The sequence below is a fragment of the Sphaerodactylus townsendi genome, linkage group LG01 (genome assembly GCF_021028975.2).
Source record: "Sphaerodactylus townsendi isolate TG3544 linkage group LG01, MPM_Stown_v2.3, whole genome shotgun sequence".
NCBI lineage: Eukaryota > Metazoa > Chordata > Lepidosauria > Squamata > Sphaerodactylidae > Sphaerodactylus > Sphaerodactylus townsendi.
In genome coordinates, this window is record NC_059425.1 from 105,601,782 (window position 1) to 105,625,134 (window position 23,353).

Sequence of the window (23,353 nt, forward strand, 5' to 3'; positions counted from 1 at the left end):
GGAGAACTGTGAGAAAAGGAGAGATTTCTCTTTCTTTGTTTGAGTAATTAGAAAACGAATAAGCACTTGGTTTAAGAAGGCTTCAGTTAAATTCCCTCTAGGAGTGAGGGGCAGAGTTAATTAAGCAAGTTCCCTTTAAGACTGGTGGGAAGGGAAAAGACTGAAAAAGCCGAGAGGGAATTGACGAGGAACCCGGAAGTGAAGAGGATTAACAAGGAAGGGTAGCTACGGCACCTCCCAAAGGACACTTTAACTGAAACAATTGCGAGAGCCCCCCACGCACACTAACTAAGGCATGTAAAGCTTAATGTGACAAAAGAGCAAACACCCAGACGTTCACGTATTGGTCACTGTGAAATTTGAAAATTTAAAGACACTATCACGCAGGGGAAACCTATATATTGACCTGCTGGGGCTTGCATAAATATTTTTTTCCCCTGATTTATAAAACGCTGAGATGGCAACAAGACAAAAAAGCGGTCCTGCTACTATAAAATCCAGTGGATCTCTGTATGGGAAACCCACGGAAAAACCAACGGAACAGAACCAGAAACTAGAACAAATGCTTGAATTAATGCAAGAACAATTAAAACAAATGACTTATGAGATGCAAGCAATTAAGAAAGATACAAGCAAAATAACACAGCTAGAGGGACTATTTAAACAAATGGATGATACTATCAAAGATAATACCAAAAGGATTACAAATGTAGAAGATAAGATGGACCACTGGCAAAGGCTATATGAAGAACAAGCCGATCAAACAGCACTTATGGAACTAAAACTGAAAGAAAATATGCTGCGGATAAGGGGTATACAGGAAACCCCTAGAGAAAACACAATTAAACTAATTACTCCAATCCTGGCAGAACTGTGGGAGCTATCAGAGGAAGACACTGTAAGGGAGATAGACAAAGCATATAGAATTAATTCTAGATATGCAACCGAGATGAAAGTGCCAAGAGACATTATTTTGGTCTGTTTAAGGAAATCAATGCGTGACAAAATATTACATATACATGCAACACAGAAAATTGTCTTGGAAGGCGTGACCTTAAGAATACTTAAAGAAATCCCAACAAGAATACTCAAAAAAAGAAAGAAATATGCCAAAATAACTAAAGTTCTGAGGGACAATGAAATAGTCTTTAGATGGGCGGTGTTAGAAGGGATAATATTTGAATACAAAAACAAAAAATATATTATTGACACCCCCTCAAAGGCACAGGATTTCCTACAAAAAAATGAGAAGGAACTGCTTCAAGAAGACATTGATGGATAATTACTTAAGGGAAAAATATACATATATATACATCTAAGTATGTGAATAACATTTATGTTTATGCCACCAAGGGAAGTTAATTAATTAATTTATCTACTGTATGTATTGATGAAATATTGGAAATGGGTGTTAGACTCTAAAATATTGAAGGTTGGAAATTTGAATTAGGGAGCAATGTTGAGACAAATAACAAACTAGGGCTGTAAATGGACTTAACCATCCAGGTAAAAGAAGACAAGTTTTTCAGTACTTTGGTAAAGAAAATAATGACGTTTTATCCTTACAGGAAACGCACATAAAGGCCGGCGACGAAAAATACCTAGTATATAAAAAATTAGGATTATTATTTCATGTATCCCACAAAAAAAAGAAAAGGGGAATAGCAATGTATGTTAAGAAAGAATTGGACCCTAAATTGGTAATGGAGGATAAAGAAGCCAGGTATCTGGCCGTAGAAGTTAGACAAAATGGCTCTCCTATTATTCTAATTAGCATATATGCCCCAAATGATAATAGAGCAAGCTTCTATGCAAATCTATTGGAAAATTATTAGATTTACCATATGAAAATTGGGTAGTTATGGGAGATTTTAATGCAGTAGTAAATACTGCATTAGATAAGAAAGTGAAGAAGGAAAGGAAAGCCAATACAGGGAAAAAGCAATCAGAAGTACTCAATATGGGCAGACTACCAAACTCTTTTTTCAAACTGATAGATCTGTTGAAATTATATGACGTGATGGAGAGAGAAAAAAAAACATCAAAAGAAACAAAAGTTGAATATACCTTTTACTCTCACAGACACCAGAGCCATACAAGGTTAGATATGATATGGGCCTCCGGGTCTTTATATACTCAGACACAAAATGTTGAAATACAATGTAGGCAATTTTCCGACCATAACCCAGTAAAATGGACATTGGGAGAGGTCCAAACACGGACACAATGGAAATGTAAAAATTGGCTATTAAAGAAACCTAAAATAACAGAAATTACTAGGAAAGCAATTACTGACTTTTGGGAGATCAATACAAACTCAATCGAAAACAAAAACTTAATCTGGGACGCGCATAAAGCTACAATTAGAGGTGTATTGATATCCCAAGAGATTATAGAAAAAAGACTAAACAATTAGAACAAAAGAGATTAATAGATAAATTAACTGAGTTGGAGAAGGAACTGACTATTACAAGGAAAAAACAAATAATATAAAAAAAATACAGATAGTTAAAGGACAATTAGACCAAATAAGAAATAGAGAAATGATAAAAAAACTTACATTGGCTAGACAAAAGGAATTTGCCACTGCAAATAAGTCGGGTAGATGGATGACTGCAAAAATTAGGGAAGAAAAGGAAAAAAACTATATTACCAAACTAAACTACCAGGGCAAATGTAAAGATAAAATAGATGATATAATACACATTTTTGAAAAATTCTATACAAATCTTTATAAAAGACAAAAAATAACCAAGGAAAAAATAAATACTTACCTAGATGAATGTAAATTGCCAATAATACCTCCCGAGAAGATGGATCACCTAAACAGTAAAATAACAAAAGAGACAAAACATGCCATTAAAAAACTGAAAATCAACAAGACACCAGGCCCGGATGGCTTTACTGCCACATATTACAAACTCTTCCAAGAAGAACTAGTAGACTCCTTAACAATAATCATGAATGAAATTCTAAAGGGGAAACCTATACCAGATACATGACAAGAGGCTGAAATCACCCTTATTCCCAAAAGTAAAGAAAAAGTGCTTAGTCCAGAAGAGTATAGGCCGATATCTCTGCTAAATACGGACTATAAAATTTTCACCACAATATTAGCAGAAAGAATAAAAATAGTCCTAAACCAAATAATACATGAAGATCAGGCTGGTTTCTTACCAGGGAGAAATGCTAAACAAAACATTCGGACTGTACTAGACATAATTGAATACATTGACCATAAACCGGACATTCCGATGGCCTTAATATTCCTAGACATATATAAGGCGTTTGATAGGATAAATTGGGAGTTTATAACATCTGTAATGGATAAGTTCGGCCTTACTGCGGAATTTGGTAATGCTATTAAAGCAATATATAAGGACCAAAAAGCCAAAATAAAAATAAACAGTAGATATACATCAAATATCACACTCCAACAAGGAACAAGGCAGGGTTGCCCCCTGTCCCCTTTAATTTTCATCATGATAACTGAAGTCATGCTATATGGTATACAGCAGGATGGTCAAATAACTGGAATAAAATGTAAAGGTTTCCACTTTAAATACAAGGCATTTGCCGATGATGTAGTCTTTTTTGTAACAGATCCCCTAACAACGGCGGAAAATTTAATATATAGAATTCAGAAATTTGGTGAAGTGGCAGGATACAAAATAAATGATAAGAAGTCCAAGATGTTAGTAAATAACATGACACCTATGCAAATATCTAATTTAAACAAAAAAATAAACTTTGAAATAGTAGCTAAAGTTAAATATCTAGGAGTGACTTTGACAACTAACAACTGCCTCCTCTATCAAAATAACTATGTAACGCTGTGGAATTCGATAAAACAAGACCTGGAAAAATGGAAATACCTTAACCTATCTCTTACAGGTAGGATAGCATTAATAAAATTCCATTTTTCCAGGTGAGCCCTTCGGGGATAGGCGGCCTATAAGTTTAATAAAATAAAATAAAATAAAATAAAATAAAAATGAACATATTACCAAGATTTATGTATCTCTTCCAGAACCTCCCTATAATAGAAACCCAAAAGCCATTTAACATATGGAATAAAGAACTGAGGAAATTTATCTGGAATGGTAAGAAAGCACGAATTAGTTATAATTGCTTGATAGATGCCAGGGAGAGAGGAGGCTTAGATATGCCAGACCTTAAGAGTTACCATGACGCCAGTGCACTGATATGGTTAGCTGAATGGATAAAAGTTGAAAATAATAGATTACTGGCAATCGAAGGATATGGACTTCCACAGGGGTGGCATCAACAACTGTGGCCAGACCCGCAAAAATGATCCATAAGAACGACAGTAAGAAAAATCCATAATGTAAGGAAAGCCCTGTTAAAAACTTGGCAGAGACATCAGAGAGAACTGTATGGGAAAATCCCAGGATGGCTTTCAAGATATGAGACACTACATCCAAATATAAATATACAAAACCAAGGAATAACTTATAGAGATTTACTCTATAAAGACCAAAATGAGTATAAACTTAAAGGGAAAGAAGAGATAAAAATAAATGATAAGATCTGCAATTGGTTCACGTATAACCAATTAGTAAGTTATTATATGAAAGATAATGAAAAATGGGGATTTGACATGACTGAGAGGCAGATTGACAAAATAATATTGAAACCTGGACCAAAGCAAATTAGTAAAGTATATAAACACCTAATCCAGATAAAAACTGAACAAGAACAGGTTAAGATTCCTATGATTAAATGGGCAGAAACAATTAAACGTCCAATAATGTTAGAAAACTGGACTAAATACTGGGTAAATATTTATAGGTTTACACCTTCAACAGCTGTTAGGGAGAACAATGTAAAGATGTTTTACAGGTGGTATCAGACTCCACAAAAATTGGCCAGATATTATAGTAACTATGTACCAACCTGTTGGAAATGTGGTGAAGGGATCGGCTCCTATACTCATTCTTGGTGGACCTATAAAAAAATGAAAAAATTTTGGAGAAAAATCCATAAACATATACAAAAAATAATTGGACAAAAATACAAACTAAATTTGGAGACCTATTTGTTAAGCCCGGTACTTTCAGAACTACAGCTTTCCCCTAATTTATTGAGATTATTCTTTTACTTGACAGCTGCAGCCAGAATGTTGGTAGCTGCCAGATGGAAAACACCAGAGATACCAACCCTAGAGGAATGGGAACATAAAGTACAGGAAATGAAATCGGCGACATAATCGCACAACGCTTAAAGAAAATGGAGCGCCTTCAATCAACGAATGAGAGACATGTATATATATTTGGTCTAACTGGGATAGTTATACAATGAACAAATATGATCTTTAAGATTTAAAAACGAAATGAGAAAGTATTTATTTAGTTAGGCTACAAAAAAAAAGAATGGGTGAAAAGTCAATTGATCTCTTCATGGTAACATAAAGATGGAACCTTTGTAAAAAGTAAGAATAAGGGTGAGAATATAGTGAAACGAGTTGCCAATATGTAATTAGAACTATGAAACAGTGGGTAATGGGGGAAGTCTATTAAAAACATTTTTTTGTTTTGTGTGTGTGTGGAACCGGCCGGTTTGGGAAGCGGGACTTTGTATTTGTAGAATGGGACTGGAAATTTCAGTGGAGTAAGTGAAGTTGGTGTGGATAGATGACCTGGTTATGAATGGAGAGGGAAATGGGAGAGTGGCAAGGTCAAAGATGCAGGAATTACTGGGGGTGGACAACCCAATATTACAATTTTTTTTGAGTATGCATATATATGAAATGTTTAGTTGAAATACTGCTTACAAGTAAAGTTGAATGTTTTTCTTTTTCTGTTTGTATGTGGATGTGACTGTGTGTATATGTGTCTTATGTCTTATGTTTCTGTATTACATTAAACCATATATTTAATAAATATATTTTAAAAAAATTGTGATGTTCTATAAGATTTGATATTTTGTCCATTTTTATATACTCTATTAATTTAACAAAAAAATCTTCAATTGAGGGAACATTTCTTACTTTCCATGTTTTTGCATAATTAATTCTGGCAGCTGAAACCATATATAAAATTAATTTATCGTTTGGGGGGGGGGTGGTGGGGGGGGGGAGGGGTAGGGGGGGGGGGTGGGGGGGGGGGGGGGGGGTGGGGGGGGAGGGGGGTGGGGGGGGGGGGGGGTGGTGGGGGCAGCGGGGGGGGGGGGGGGGGGGGTGGGGGGGGGGGGGGGTCGGTTTGGGGGGGGGGGCTGGTTGGGGGGGGGGGGGGGGGGGGGGGGGGGGGTGGGGGGGGGGGAGGGTGGGGGGGGGGGGGGGGGGGGGGGGGCAGGGGGGGGGGGGGGGGGGGGGGTGGGGGGGGGGGAGAGGGAGGGGGGGGAGGGGGAGGGGGGGGAGGGGGAGGGGGGGAGGGGGGGGGGGAGGGGGGGGGGGGGGAGGGGGGGGGGGGGGGGGGGGGGGGGGGAGGAGGGGGGGGGGGAGGGGGGGGGGGGGTGGAATCCCATACTGTTTCAATTTTTAATCTCATCTGTCCAGTTATTGTTCAGGAAATTCCTCTATTTCTTTTTACAACCTTTTTGTATAATTTCCTTTCTTGTAAATGGGTAGCTATTCATTCTCCATTGAAAACCCTTTCTTTCCCCTTTTAAATTCCAAATAATAGGGCAGTGGTCTGATAGTATCTTTGCCTCTATATTAATGTTCATGGTTTGGATACTAAGATCTTTCGTTCCCAAGCACATATCTAAACATGTCCACGTATTATACTGCTTTGAATGGTATGTGTATTCCCTAGAAGTCCCGTTTAATTTTCTCCAGATGTCAGTTACTCCTATCATATCACACATATTGAAAAAAGATTTTGGCAATTTACCTGTAACTTTTTTCGAATTGTTTGTCACTTGCTTGTCAGCTCTCAAAGAGATTACCCCATTCCAACTGGACATCCTTTTAGGTTGGGAACCATCAGCAAGTTGCTATCAAATGACTGAATCCTCTGTGAGTGATATGGGGAGATGCAGTTTTGAAGATATGATACAAGATTTCATCTGGTTGGAGTTACTCCTAAGAATCACTAGTGGCAGCTGGTAATGGCTCATTTGTAACTGACACCCTTAGGGAGTGAACTTGGAGTGGCCACAACACTTTTCAAACATCCTGCTGGTCCAATCAGAAAGGCCAGGGAAAGGTACACAGATCCATTCCTTCATATGATGTGAGGAGGAAGGAAAGTTCAACCCCAAAGGCTTTGCTACAAGTGCAATGATTGGGAACCAACTCAGGCTTCAAGTGGGAGTGGGAAGAAAGGCAGCTGCAACCAGGTGCAAACACAGGAATCTGTCAAAATATTCTTAGCTTATTGGTGATCTGGACTTATGAAGAATGTCTCAGACGTCTGTACCTGTGCTATATAAACATGCCTAATGCATGTCACTCTGATACAGAGCACTTTGCAAACTTGATTAAAGCATCTTCGGTGCAGGGCAGAAGTAACTAATGTTGATCAGGTTTTTTTTTTCACACTCAAGTTAATACATCCCAGTCTTGTCTTGCATGCAGCATCCTTGTTGTTCTAGTAATGGGAATAAACTGCCAGCCATGTGATATGTATCAAATTGCATCTCTCGCTCTTATTCTGTGTGTGTGAGAGAGGGAGGGAGGGAGGGAGGGAGGGAGGGAGAGAGAGAGAGAGAGAGAGAGAGAGAGAGAGAGAGAGAGAGAGAGAGAGAGAGAGAGAGAACCAGGGACAGGAATGCAACCATGAAAGAAACATTTTACACATGACCAAAGCTAGAATACCACCGTCCAGAGGCAAAAGGCTAGTGAACTGACCTACTGTGTCACATAGCCCTTCAGTATTGATCAGGAATTATTCTTTTGAAATGAAACAAGGACAACGGAGGTAAAAGTCATCTGCACTATATTTTGTGAAAAGCCAATACTTCAGAATTTTTCGGCCTGCCTCAATCAGACACCCTGAAGGTTGATAAAGAAATATGAGCACTCACTGATATAGAATTAAAAATATAATTTCATTTGGGTCATTGCAAGCAACGAATGGATGTGCTAGTGAAAAAGATGTAAAATAAAGCACAGCTATGAATGAAATATTGCATAGGCAGACTTGTTAATGAATAATTTCATAATGCATGTGCATCTGAATGTCTTAGCTGGGAAAGAAAGAAAAAAGAAAGAAAGAAAGAAAGAAAGAAAGAAAGAAAGAAAGAAAGAAAGAAAGAAAGAAAGAAAGAAAGAAAGAAAGAAAGAAAGAAAGAAAGAAAGAAAGAAAGAAAGAAAGAAAGAAAGAAAGAAAGAAAGAAAGCTAACTGTAAAAATCTGAATGGACATTAAGGTAATGGAATATGTAAAACTGGAAATGCTGTTAATTTGTTTTTTAAAGATTATAGCTATTATTTCTATGATGACCAATGATATAATCACTAAAAGATTATCTATTTGTTTTCATTTAGAAGAAGAGGAGTGGGTTTTCATATTCCGCAATCCTCTACCATGAGAAGTCTCAAAGTGGAGTCTTACCTAAGGAATCTTACAATCACCTTTCCTTCCCTCCCACAACAGACATTTTGAGAGGTCGGTAGAGCTAAGAGAGTTCTGAGAAAACTGTAACTTACCCAAGGTCACCCAGCACACTTCATAACTACAGTTCTCCAGATCAGAGAATACAATCTTTAACAACTATACCCTGCTGGCTGGCTGTTGGCTGTTTATTGGCTTTTGGTCTGAGAGGCAAAGTATACACTTTCAAATAAAAAGTTTGCAAAACAATGTGGAAGGTCTCAGGTAAAACTTATCCAACACAAATAAATTACTGAACACACACACACCAATTCTTTCCATCATATCTAACTGCCCCACAGCACTGTAAATCTGTCATTAAATGCAATTCTGGAGAAACCAGTAAAACTCCAAACTTTCCACACTGGATGGAAATGGGAAGACTCTGGTCTTCTTTAGCACTGAAACAAGTCATTCAACACTAAAATATAGCCGGGTGACCATCTTCTTATGGAGCAGCAGTGGCGTAGGAGGTTAACAGCTCGTGTGTCTAATCTGGAGGAACTGGGTTTGATTCTCCGCTCTGCCGCCTGAGCTGTGGAGGCTTATCTGGGGAATTCAGATTAGCCTGTACAGTCCCACACATGCCAGCTGGGTGACCTTGGGCTAGTCACAGCTTCTCGGAGCTCTCTCAGCCCCACCCACCTCACAGGGTGTTTGTTGTGAGGTGGGAAGGGAAAGGAGATTGTAAGTCTCCTACAGGAGAGAAAGGAGGGATATAAATCCAAACTCTTCTTATTATTATCTTACCCTATAGAGTACAGTAATGTGCAAAGTGTTGTGACGTCAAAGCCTCAACCAATGGGTGTGCAGGACTGTCCTGCGAGCCCATTATTTCAGGGTTAATCTTCATGACCAAAACAGAATGAGAGGCCACCCAGATCCTTCGTCCACAGTGCCCTCCCCCTTCCCCAGTCATCCTCTGACCCAAACAAGAAGCCCAGCCCAGCAGAGCAGCAGCAAAAACCCGCCCTCCCCACCAGGTCTGCCAGTGCCCCTCGTTCCCTAACCACCCTCTCGCAGCCCCAAAATGAAGCCTGGCCCAGCAGAACAGTAGCAAAGAGCCACTCTCCCCACCAGGTCTGCCAGCACCCCTTGTTCCCTAACCACCTTCTCGCAGCCCTAAAAATAAAGCCTGGCCCAACGGAGCAGTACTGTCATGGGCCCAGAGTCAGTCATCCTTGGATGAAGAGTACTGGCAGAGTGACCCTGCCTCACCAGAGCCCCTGCTGGTTGAGTCTCAAGAGTAGCCAGAAGCCTCACAGGACAGAGATGGAGCTGGCTCACAGACAAGCCAAGAGCAGGAGGTCAGAGGGCTTGCAGAAGCCCCTCCAGCCATTGAAGCCAGAACTAACAGTCCACACAGCTCAATTGAATTAGTGAGGCAGTTTACAATCCACAGTGCATGCTTGGAGGTCCAAAAGCATCACAGAGAATGCTGTGAGTCAGCTTAAGATCAAGACTGAGCCACAGCACAGATGTATAAGAGGCGGCTCTGGGAAGTGGAAGTTACAGGAGCAACATAGTTAAAAGCCTGACAGCTTTTTGCCACACCTGCTCACAAAGTGATCACTTGAAATTCAGACTTGGACCGAATTGCCTGACCTGACCCACCTTCAATCCTTGACTGCCTCTTCTCAGACCTGCTTGGACTCAAAGCACGACTGTTCTCTCCCTCTGTCATGTCTGTGCCTGTAATACAACTCCCTGTGGTACATTGGACATACAACCAGACATTTCAAGATTAGAATCTTACAATGCTTATCATGGATTAGAACACAGAAGATGGATGCTCCATTGGTATCACATTTTATTGAAAAAGAATATAGTCCAGAATCCATGAAAGTGGTTGTTCTGGAAGCATTAAACTCGAAGGACTGCAATGTACCCATCAAACAGAGACTTTTGAGACGTGAAGCTTTTCTAACTTTTGCTTTCAAATGCACATTTCCAACAGGTCTTAATCAGTATTTAGATCTACAAGGCTTTTTGTGAAACAGCTGTATGTAATCTGGAGTGAATTGTATATAAGGCAGGCACCTGTTGAACTACAGTGCCTTCTTGGTGAGAACAATTAGCTTCGCTAGTAAAAGGAGCATGTTACGGTGAGCTTGCTGTTTTAGTGTTAACTATTTTGAGGAATTTTTTATAAAAAGTTTGTAGTAATTCTAAAAAAATGTTTTGTTTGATCCACAGAAGAGGGTCCTTGGGATAACTTTTTGAGACTCAAATCCTAATACAGGAAATTTATTGTAAGTTAAAATTTACAAGGGTTGGGTTGTATTATGATTGCCAATCACCATACATACATAATACTTACATATATTTGCTTATTTCAGAAGGGGCCTTGGAAGGCTGTACGAGGTTAACTAAAAATCCGGAAGGTTAACCAGCCCTACCTCACATTTTCATAGTTTTGAATTGCTTGTAACTGAAAAAGTTTTGCATTGCTTACAACTGAAAATAGTTTAATTAAATTATGCACTTATCTCTGATATGATGTAATATTGGATGATGAAATGTACATATGAAGTGTATGAAAACACATGATTTATTGTAAATTTCCATTTATAAACTGACTCATTAGTTAAATATACCACGTGGTTGTGGTGATAGCCTTGTGGATACTTATTGCATTTTTGCATTGTTTATGTGGCAACACAGGAGTGGCAGACAGATTGGGGTTGGGAGTGAGTGACAAAATTTGTGAGTGTGGAAAGAAAGGATGAGAGTCAGAAAAAGTGCAGGGGGAAATGAAGGAAAGACAAGGGGAATAGGATGCCCCCTCTCTGCAAGTTCCCTGCAGGTCTTTGCTTGTACTGTCTATACTCAGTCTTCTTCTGTTTTGAATGCCATCTCCATCTGAATCTAGATGGGTGGCATCCTAGAAAGGGCCTTCTCAGTCATGGTACCAAAACTTTGAAACTCCCTCCTCAGGAAGATGTATCTGTCTTTCTCAATTTTTGTCGCCTGCCAAAAGGTGAAGATTTTTTTGTTTCATTTGGCATTCCACTAATAAGTTATCGGCCCTATCCCAATTTCTAGCATTGTTTTTAATGAGCTCTTATTGAATTACTTTATATACTTTATTTTAAATACAGTTTTAATGTTGCCATGATTTAATGTTTTGATGTTTGTTGACTTTGGGACTCTGTTTGGATGGAAAGTCAGCACAGATATGTTTAAATAAATGAATAAACCAGAGGAATGGTCAGAGAGGAGAAATATGGAATACAAACCAGTCATAACATTTTCTGTATAGCCTCAACAGAAAGCTCTGTTTTGAATTCTATCAACAGATTTCTATTGCCAGTAGTAATTAAACAGACATGGGAGTGATTGAATGCCTAAAAGTTATTTTCTTTTTAAAACCTGTTAAAATGTGTACCTGTTGAATTTCTGCCAATCTGAGAGGTTAAGGTCAAAGTGGGTGTGTGTCAGGTCACAGCCAACTTATGGCACTCTATAGGGTTTTCAAGAAGCAAGTGATTTAGCAGCAGTGGTTTGCCATTGCCTTCCTCTGCAAAGACTACCCAAAATACCAGAGTCTGCCCCTTTTAGAATGGGAAATTAGTGAGGGCAGATCTAGCTTAACAAGAGGTTGGATACCTATTATGAGATCTTTTCCACCAGAGTTTACACAGGTGGTTTCTGCAAGAAATCCACGGGAAGCAGGAGTAAAAGTTATACAATATTATAAGAAAAAGTAAAATAATAAACATACCAGCACAAAAAATGACCTGAACACACAGAGAAATCACACAGTCCTAGGATATAGGTAATGTTCAGAGCATAGGTCTGGAATAGATCAAGGTTTTTTGGAAGAAAATAGGTGCTAATTACCTTATCCTGAAGAAGAAATCCAGAAAAGCAGTGTTCAATGCCCGCACTAAACTCCAAAGAGATGGGGTTAAAGCAGATGGCACACAGCACAACTGAACCAGGGGTTAGTCCAGAAACTGCTGAGCACTGACTGCAGGCTGGACAGCTAATTTATAGGGGAAATCAGGCGTTCTAGTCATGCTAAGAGAGCTCTGGTTCTCAAAAAGGGGACAAAAGGTGGGCACTTGGTTTAATAGTCAAAGCTCAGGGAATGCCTTGATTAAGGATTAGATTTTGAGGTGGAACTGATGCAATCACAGTTTTAGGACAATGCAGATGGTCTTTGGAGGGGTTGGTCAGAAAGCTAGGAGATGGGATTACTGCTTAGAAAGATAGCTGGCAGGAACTCTTGATGAAATCATTTAGCATTCCCTTTGTTTCATAAGGCAGGGAAACTGTGGTCGTTTCCCAGGCTAGAGGCTTTGTCCTTTCCTGGTTACATCAGGAAAAGGTGTGGTGGCTATTTTCAAGTAAATGTTAGCAGGAGATCTTCGCCCAGACAGGTTTCTGCCATAGTGGTAACTCTGAGTTAATGCAGGGTTGGCATCCATCATGTCATTGCATCACTAGACCACCTCAAAGGTTGGCAGGATAGGTAGAGACACTGTTGCTCTAAGAAAATAGACCTCCCCCACTCACCATGGGTCTGTCTGGTAACAAGATTACTTTGGTGGTCTTCCAGTCAAAAATCAATGCTACTTAACTTCCTCAATCTGACAAGATCAGGCTGTACAATCCAATTCCACATCCCAATAGTGGGTGTAAGGAATTTTATTTCTAAGTGAGCACAACACATGACATGTACAAAGTGATGCTGTTGTTGCTGCTGCTGTTTTTACCCTAGAACATATCATAATGAAGCATGTGAAGTTTTATTAAAGAAACCATTATATCATGGGTAGAGCATAGTCACTGCCAGGCCATGGTCATTTTTCCACATAGACTTTTTGCTCCAGTTCGGCTGTTTTTTTCCAGCTGATGGACCTTGGCTAGACTTCTCCAGATCAAGCTTTCTGGTAGTCCCTTGTCAGTATTCATCATTTACTCCTCAGCATTCCCTTGGCTGAAGTATTTCAAAGTTGGGGAGGGGATTCCTCCTATGCCAAAAATGAACTGTTACTTTTGCTGAATTCCTGAGCACTAATCACACGAACTGCCAAGGTTTATGGATGAGGACAGAATGGAAATATGAAATAGTTTGTGGTGATGCCAAGGAAATTGGCTACAGATCTGAAACTCTGCCTGACTTTAGTTGCAATTCCAACTGCAGGCTCTTGCTGTCTCTTGCAAACTGCAGCAGTCCTGAAAGCCTTCCAATGTGTTCTGTGAGAATATTCCAGACATGTACTTTTTGCAATTCTGTGTGTCAGAATTCTCTTTGGTTTTAATTTTGCTCATTTTTGAAAAAAAGAATACCTGTAATCTTTAATCTATGATCTGTGCTTTTTAATTCTGTGTTTTAATCTGTGCATTTTAAAAAATGTTAATTGGGCTATTATGTTTTGCACCCTTGCAACATAGCATTGCACTGTCGAAGGCTTTCACGGCCGGAATCACTTGGGTGCTGTGTGGTTTCCGGGCTGTATGGCCGTGTTCTAGCAACATTCTCTCCTGACGTTTCGCCTGCATCTGTGGCTGGCATCTTCAGAAGATCCTCTGAAGATGCCAGCCACAGATGCAGGCGAAACGTCAGGAGAGAATGTTGCTAGAACACGGCCATACAGCCCAGAAACCACACAGCACCCATAGCATTGCACTTTTAGCCATCTTGAATTTGAGGAAACAAATTAGGAATTACCATAAATGTTCAAATCAATCAAAGTGCCCTTTCGCTCCTGAATCAAATCAAAGTGCCCAAGCTCCTGAAAGTTACTTTTCTGTTTGTTTGCTTTTTAAGTACACCTGTGAAGGGCATTGAGAGTAGGAATAAGTTTGCTGCTACTTCTTGCACCATAGATACTCATGCTGATCCACTAGCAGAAAAGAATTTAGCATGGATAAATTACAGCCTGCCCAGGAGTTGTAATATGCAACTCTTCTTTTTCCCCTCCCCTTCCCACCCAACCAGACCCAATGTCACAATTTTATTCTTGTTATTACTTCCATTGTACCTAAGCTCAGTACTAAATTGTGCAACCCAGTGTGAGAGGAGCTGCCTAGATATGCCCTGCTTCCACTGAAAAACAGGGTAAGCATTTGGCCATCATAGCAAAGAAAACTGAAAATAGAAAGGCAGTTTCTGCCAAAAGCTTAGCAAACAAAAGCAAGTGATTCAAGAAGTCTGATGGGAAGCAGAATTTTTCTGCGCTCTATGTTCTTTTTTCTCTTAGAGTCTCCTTTCCATATAATATTTATTTCTGACCACAGAGCAGTTCGCAAAGGATTTAATGCACACATACCCACCAGAAGAAGGAATTTTTTAACCTAAATTGAAAGATGAAAATTAAGAACATACATGCAAATTTCATTTGGATTAAATAAATGAGTTCCAAATTGAAGGGGCATTTTTTTCTCACACAGAAACTGAAAAGAAATACTAACCATTTACAGCATGAAGCATATGAATAGGACTCAATGGCATACTTTTCTTACATAAACAAACAGTGGGTTGGCTCCAACCAGTCTTTCTGCTGATGACAAATGAAAAAGGGGTTCTCACTGACTATTAAAAAAAGCTATGCTATGTTTCATGTACAAAAAGTCATGTGAAATAGGGTCTAGAGTAAGGAAGAGAGTTATGTTATCTTGAGTAAGAACATGGGCTAAATTCAACATGCCTGTTCTTTAAAAAAAGCACTGTGCTTTTAAAAACATTTCACATTTCTATGCAAGCCTTGCTTTCTCAAGGCTTGTAGAAAAAACATCCTTTGTCTGTCCATGGCCCATCATGTGGATTTTTTGATCCAGGCCCCATGGATATCTAATTACAGAATTAGACATAATATTGTTTAGCCCCATGTACACATTATGTTTCTTCAGTGGGGCAAACAGCAACTCTCCAGAACTATTTCAGCTTGAAAAATAGCATGACAGGGAAACTAAAGCCATTCTTCCTGTGTGCTGCAGGCCTGAGCCAAATCAAGTCTCTGAAGGCCTGGAAATCAGGTTTCAAGTGCAGGATTCTTGTACCACATGTGACCAAACCTTAGGACTTGTCCAGGACAATGTATCACTTAGTTAGACCTGATTAATTGTTTACCTATTCTTGTTTAAGCAGTTAACATCAGCAAGGATTATTGTACATCACTGTTACTTCATTCTGCATAACATTTTTGGGTTTCTCTTACAGTTTCGATATTACGAATATAGGAAACAGGTTGGATCCCATGAATCATAAATACAAGGAGTTTATAGAAAGTGTCTCTTCCCACGTGTTTCCTCAGATTCCCTGAGCCACTTGAAAAACTGTTCCTCACTGCCAAGGGGACCATTAAGAACAGAGTGGAACATAGCTCTTTCGTGAACAGAACAAGAAGTCATATAAACTCTGGGAGGGGTAATTTCTGCTGCTTCCCCCCCACACACACACACACACACACACTTGCTGTACCACACCTCACTCTGTTCGTAAGAAACCTATAATTTTCTGGAACAGTTTTATGGAGGAAGTTGTGGGAACCTTCAGGGCACTACTGAAGGATGGGAGAGAGATCCTTTCTGTCAACTCCTTCCATTCACACTTCATGAGTTCCAGCTAGTCTTGGCAATTCAACATGGCCATATTGCCAAGGTCCGATTTGGCAAATTCGGCTTGTATTCGGGCTGAATTTAAGCTCCCTGAATGCAAGTCGAATTCGAATCCTTTTGAATGGCCAAATCCGAATAGTGATTTGGGCATTCAAATGGATTTGGGGGTGCTTAAAGGGAACCCAGAGGATCCTTTTAAATACACCCCCCAAAACCATGCAGAAGGGGATGAATTTAAAGAGAGCCTCTGGGCTCCCTTTAAACAATGTGGAAAATGTACTTTCAGCATGGATCTCCCTTTAAATCCTGTGCCCCAATCCACACCTAAAGAACAACACTGATTCTTGGATGGATTTTGAAGGGAAATAAATTGGTGCAAAAACCTTTTACCCACCTTTTGCATTGTGGGTCTGTTCAAGCTAATTCCACAACTAAAAAAAGCAACAGACCAGACTAATTTTGGTAACACACTGGGAAGAATTTGTGGTTATCTACTTGATGTGTGTAGCTCTTAGTTCTCAAAAAACAGGATAGTTTCTTGAGGCTAAGGTTGCTGGATAGGATTAACTATGAGAGACAGAGAGTTAAGTAGACAAGATCCTCTGGGACCTGCTAGGACCATCCCAATTCCCATTCTAGCAGCTGTTCTGCTGTCATGTGGATTCAGGGTCCCAAGCTTGGAGGGTGTCAAACTGAGGTGGGGGGGGGGACATGATATCTAAGAAAAGACCCCTTCCTTGGTTGACAGATCAATACATCTCATACTAAGAAAAGCCTTTGGGGTTAGGGGGAGATGGACTTTTGGTAGTGGGTGATTTGATCATTAGGAATATAGAGATCAGGGTCAGTGAGGGGTGTTTTAACCAACTGGCAACTTGCCTTCCAGATGCAAACGTTGTGAGCATCATGCACTGTCTAATAACCTAAAAACAGTCTAGATCAGATTATACTTATCAGTTTCAACCAGCATGGCCAATTGGCCATGCTGGTAGGGGCTGATGGGAATTGTAGTTCCTGAACATCGGGAGAGCCGCAGGTTCCCTACCCCTGGTCTAGATAAACAGCACAGGGAGGATTTGGCAGACAAGGTGCACACTGGCACCAATTACCTTGAGAAATGTAACTAGCCACAAAATATCGTGGTTATGCATAACTCAAATAGTTATGCATAACTCAAATAGTAACTCCTAAACATTGTAGGCAGGAGCTTTGCTTAATCGGATGTCTTTTTAAATGGTTTTAAAAATGTTTTTCCTACAGGCACACACTTACCTACAGTCACAGTACCTTGTGTTGTGGTGGCAGCTGCTGCCAAAACAACATTATTCAAAGATCTGCATAGCCAATCAGATCTCCAGTGGCCAATCAGAAGCCTGGTAGATGAAAGCCCCATCTGGTCCCGTCTACTTTCTTTAACTACTTAGTGGTCAGCAGGAAGGGTGTTAGCAGCCACCAGGGCATCCAGAAGCACCATGTTGAGGAACATATGAATAGGTCAGTACCTATATAAAAAGTCCATGTTCTGCTAGCAGTTATTCTGGGTTGGACTAACCAAAACATGACTTACTTAATTTGCAAGTATTCTCTTTTTATTCCTATGTTTTTTCCCAAATTTATCATCTAAACAAAAGCAATAAAAGGCATGACTTTCCAAAATGAGCCTCTTAATATGGATGGGAAATAGCATATTTGGGAGAAAATCCACAGGATGTTGTAGAAGAACCCTTTCTTCTGTTCATAATGGACTCCTTCCTTTGCTACATGCTTGTTTATGAAGTCTTTATGAGTGTGGTGTATATTCTCTGCTCATATTCAAACATAATCCTTTCTTTGTGACCTTATTCACAGCAACCTGTGCTGATTCATCATGAAAACAGGATTATGGTTTCAAATGGAGATGAAGCAGCAGTAGCTAAGTAAAAGTTATTTACTAACAGACTGTTTGCATTCAGTGATTAGGAATGTCCTCATCAACATTAAAATTTTAAATATGACTATATCAATGTTCAGGTTCCATATGAGATAGCAATTTTTCTCACTTAGCAAAAGAGAGCACCACAGGCATATCTGCTTGTAGGATTCTCTGTGCTACCTTTCTGTCTTTGCATCTTGCCTTTTATTCCTTTATTTATTTATGAGGAATAAAAAGATTGTAAGAAAAGACCTCATATGCCCTTACATCCAAACACTAACCTGTCCAATATAGAGTACTTAAGATGAATTTGATATGGTCAGTTGAAGACCGGGGGAGAGGGACAGAGACTCACCAAAACAATATCCCATGACACTGTGACATGATTTCAGGCTGTGTTACCAGAAGTGGCATTACCTCAATGCAAAATGATCTTATTTCCTTGAACCTCTATGGTGAAAAATATAGAGTTTTGGGGAATCCAGAAGTGCCCTATAAGATGGTTGTGCAGCTGTTAATGATATTGTGGCATCAAGGGACCTTCCATTCTCCCCTCCTGACAGTTCACCACATCGTCATTAAGCACTTGACAACTCTAGATCATGAGGCCCTCAGAAAAATAAATACTATATGTCATACAATAAATAAGTGCTTGTGCTGCCTTGCTCCCCGAACCTGGAGTCACATCCATGCACTCCTATGGAGCTTTTCTACAGTGGGGAGGTCCAGGCCTTTCCCTTGATCCCCGTGATGCCAAAAAGCCTTTTTGGAGGTGGTGTGGTGGTGCTGCATTGGCACTGCTGCCCAGTGCCTGCAAGTTAATGCCTCCAAGTTTGGATGGGGCTGCCTGATTCCTGTTCCTTGGTTTTCTAGGTGGTAATAAATTCTTCATTTTTAGATAGAAAATGAGATGAAAATCTGAAAGTTCAAGCTTCAAAACCCACTAAGAAATCAATTTACCACAGAATAATCAAATACATGGCAGAACACATGTACACAGAGTGAGACAGTAAAAACCAAATTATTTCACTTTTACATGCATTGAACAGGGTCATTTTAGTAATTATTCAACTAACCTGTTCCAAATAGTTTAGGCCAGAAAGAGTGCCACAGGAATCTCTCTCTTTTTTAGAAAAAGGATAAAGGATCATTCCTAGGGTTGCCAACTTTCAGATGCAGCCTAAAGTTCTCTTAGAATTACAAATTAGCCCATACCAAATCAGTTATCTTGAAGAAAATGGCAGCCATTTTCTTGGCATAGGTGGACCCTATGGCATCATGTCTTTGCTGAACTCCCTCCCCTCTCCAAACTCTGACCTCCCCAGACTTTACCCCAGGTATCCAGAAATTCTCCAACCTGGAGTTGGCAATCTTAAACAACATGTTATGTTATGTTCATGTCCTTGTATTTCTCTGAGATAGCCTTTTTAAGGGGGTGTGATGGACCAAAGGAGCTGGCAAAGGCAGAAAAGCATGAATTTAAAGTGTTAATACCTCACAGAGTCTAAGTATGTGAATGACAGGCTGGGAGTAGGTGGAGTTTTAGAAGGAGTCAGATCTTCTGACAAGATTAAAAAGGGTTGAACTCTGAGTTTAAGAGAGAAGAGACTCTTCAGGGTCTGTGAAAGACCTGTGGTGTTGACAGGAAGAGAGTATTGGGGGGGAAATGGGTCCCTACTCCAGTCAAAAAGGGTTTAAGCACAGACCTAGTTCACCTTCTAGACAGAGAGGGTAGAATTGAGGGAACTAATTTAGAGTTTAGACAGAAACCATTCTTGACTCAGAAAGAGAATTTGACATGTGAGAAAAGAATTCCCACCCCTAGTTCTTTAGAGGGATTTACTTCAAATGCTGTGAAGTAACCCTAAAGTTTGAGAAGCCTAAAGGGAAAGCAAGTTGGGAGAAATACTTCTTTCCATATAGCTTACAGGCATTAGAGTTACTACATGAACCTCTGAGTGCTGTAAAACATCTTGAAAATCTATCATATAACAAAGCATTAAATACACTGTGACCAACTGAGTCTTAACCATCAGCCAAACACCATTTGTGCTGAACTTCAGAAACAACTTCATACTTGTGTATAGAATTGCTTCTTTCCATATTGACAATATTCCCCCCTATACTAATCCCCTGAAGTGTTTAGTAAAATTCTACTATTTACTTTTTAAAACTTTGAAAAAGCTTCTTATGTAGTTATCTGAGGTAAAACAGAGAGGGTGAAGGAAGGGGGAATCTCCTCAGTTCCCTAAGCAGGCTCTATTAAACATTTATAACCAGCAGCAAGCAAAAAAAAAGATCTTCGTAGAATTAGGGTATTGGGAAGTAGTAGATTTTTCTCTTCATGATCCCCTGCCTTCTCAGGGAGTATACAGTAACACTGTTCTTTCCTGGACCTTTTTTAAAATCTTGACCTTATTTTTAGACAACAAGGTTATAGGCTACTGGCAGAGGTGGGATGCAGCCTATTCACACCTATTCGGTAGAACCGGTTGTTAACATTTTCTCAGTTCGGAGAACCGGTTGTTAATGATTAACTCCACTAGGGACAAGGGGGTAATCTCTGTCCCTGGGTACAACAAATCTCGTCAAGTGGGGGATGCAGAATTGCCCGCTGAGCTTCTCCTGCTGCCCCTACATATACATGGCACTCCTCCACCCCTACTCCCCCCACGGCACCCACCCCCACCCAATTCTTACCTTTCATTTCCTCAGTAGCTTTAGATAGGACTTGGCAGACAATCCCTAACTTAAGTCTCTTTTCTGCAGCCAATAGCTTTTGCCCTTAACAAAAATGGCTACAGTAATAGCCAAGTAAAACCCTAAATAGCTTCCGCCCTTAACAAAAATGGCTGCAGTAATGGTGACAAGATAAGTCTGAAAATTGTGGAGGTAGGTTTTAAAAGAAAATATGACCTTATACTTTCAGTTTTGAAGAGGCAAGTTCTGCCTTATGAGGGAGGGGAGTGGGCTTGAAAACTGGTGAAAGGGCTGGGAATGGGATGGAGTCAAGGGGTGGTGGGTGGAGTGGGGAAGAGATTTAGCACTTTAAAACTGCATTATGCAAACAGCACACAAGCAGCAATTTATAAATCTTAGAGATTAAGAATCTGAAGTTTACAAATTAATCTCATAAATGCTAGAATGCATTGAGCCATGAACAATTGAACCTGCAACGCTTAAATTATTAGTAGTTTTTTTATATTTATGTGCTATTAAATGGAGTTGTACATAACCACGAAGTTAATAAAACAATTGCATGTAAAAGTACATGTATGTGATTTTACAATGTTGTGTCTCTTAAAGTAAATTCATAGATAACTAAGGAGTACAAGTCATATATTGTTCCAACCTCCAGGGGGTGGCTGGAAATCTCCTGGAATTGCAAGCACAGAGATCAGTTCACCAGGAGAAAATGGCAACTTTATATGGTAGATTCTGCATGGTATAGGTGTGGGGAAAGGTAGTATGGATCCCTCAAGAGAAAGTGACAGTCTATTTTCAGGTAATTTACAAAATATTTCAGATGATCTGGTGCAAAAAAATCGTTGGGGATGATTTGTAAAAGATTTTAATGTTTAATACCCACTTGGAGCTGTTTCTCAGGCTAACAACCTACCTCATAGGGTTGGTGTGATGACAAAATTAGGAGAGAGAGTTGGAGGGCAGAAGCCCATGTAGTGGAAATTATCTATTAAAGTGGAAATTAACTTGTATTGTTGAAGGCTTTCATGGCCGGATTCAACTAGTTGTGGTGGGTTTTCCTGGCTGTGTGGCCGTGGTCTGGTGGATCTTGTTCCTGCATCTGGGGCTGGCATCTTCAGAGGTGTATCACAGAGGGAAGTCTGTTGCACACTGTGTCCAGTGAGAAGGGAATGTTTTATTTAAAAAAATTTATGCCCCTGCCGCAGCACTGCCCACCCAGCTCTGGAATGCCCCGCTCCCTAACTGGGCAAATATAAAACTCCTGGAACGCCCAGGCCACACCCCCACCGCATCACACCCCACCCAGCCACATTGGCCCCACCACCATCGGAACCTGTTGTTAAAATTTTTGAATCCCACCACTAGCTACTGGAAAAATAAGAAAAATGTGGTCAGGAAGTGATTTCCATTTCATAATCTCAGTAGATTTCAGTAGCCAATAGCTCTACTAACTTTGAGCTAAATAATGTAGTTTATTGTCAAGATAAATTTAAAGACACAAATATAAAACTGTTAAAATCTTGTGACTGTAACTTTCAATACAGGACCCACAGAGTTCAAAATATGTTGAAGACGTCTTTAATGAAATGGAAGCATTATGCACAATATATCAACTATCCAATGGTAATTGGGTTTGACACACATGAATAAAACTTGCTTACAGACAAGACTTACCAAGATCACACTCTCTATCCATCTACTACAAATTATATATCATAACAATCCTGCTGCTATCAGGTTCTGGGCAACAATTATCCATTTCTCCACTGAACTAAGCTTTTGGGGGAGAAATATTATCCACCCTTTTTCCTGAATGTTAGTACTTCATTTTTCCTTAGATGTACACCCCATTTTATCTAAATGCAAATAGATGGGGGAAAGATTTGAGTGTTTGCAATAATTCATTGTAATGATTGCATGTATTTTTATGTTACTAGCACTGGTATTTGACTAACAAGCAACTTCACAGAAAAACAGCATACATAAAGCTGGTGTGTTCAAATAAGCAAAAGCAAATAAATTTATCTGAAGCCCAAGTTTGTTTACAAACTACACGAAGTAACTGTTTTGTTCATAGTTACAGTTTATCAGTTTCAGGTTCCAAGTTCAAGCAGCACAGTAAAAAAAAATCTACTGACATAAAAACACGCACATATAGAGAGAGCTTCTAGTCAGCACATACAGTGTGAGATCTTAGTTCAACTGTTTAGCTGCTGCAGATAGAATGTTCACTCCTGAAAATTTCTCCCAGCATGCACTCATCAGGATCTGTGGAATGTAGCAGTTAGATCAATGGTCGCAGCTGAGTCGCGTTGACCTTCTGCTAACTACCGGAAACGTAATCAGCTACTGCCTGGGAAGGCTAAATAAAACCAAAAATAAAATTTTAATGTAAGAACAAAACTTTTCAAACCTTGCTACTCTTAGGCCAAGTTAGGCCTTTCTCCACAGGTAGAGTTGACAGTATGAGAGGAGGTAAACCCTTCTTTAAACCATTTACAGCACACTCCAGTTCGGAGGGCGGCACAGCAAAAGCAGTGCCACGCTGCCTCCAAGGGAACTTAAGGCAGTGCAGGAGGGAAACTTGAAATTGCTTCCACTGCCCAAAT

General features: G+C 39.8%; 1 long non-coding RNA gene across 1 annotated transcript; it reads right to left on the reverse strand.

Moving 5' to 3' along the window:
- Positions 1-2,422: 2,422 nt before the first annotated feature.
- LOC125438972 lies at positions 2,423-5,185 on the reverse strand. The gene is made up of 4 exons (XR_007245457.1): positions 5,056-5,185; positions 4,918-4,968; positions 2,775-2,822; positions 2,423-2,613 (listed from the first exon to the last, which is right to left on the reverse strand). It is a non-coding gene; the product is annotated as an uncharacterized LOC125438972 (long non-coding RNA).
- Between the last annotated feature and the right edge of the window lie 18,168 nt (positions 5,186-23,353).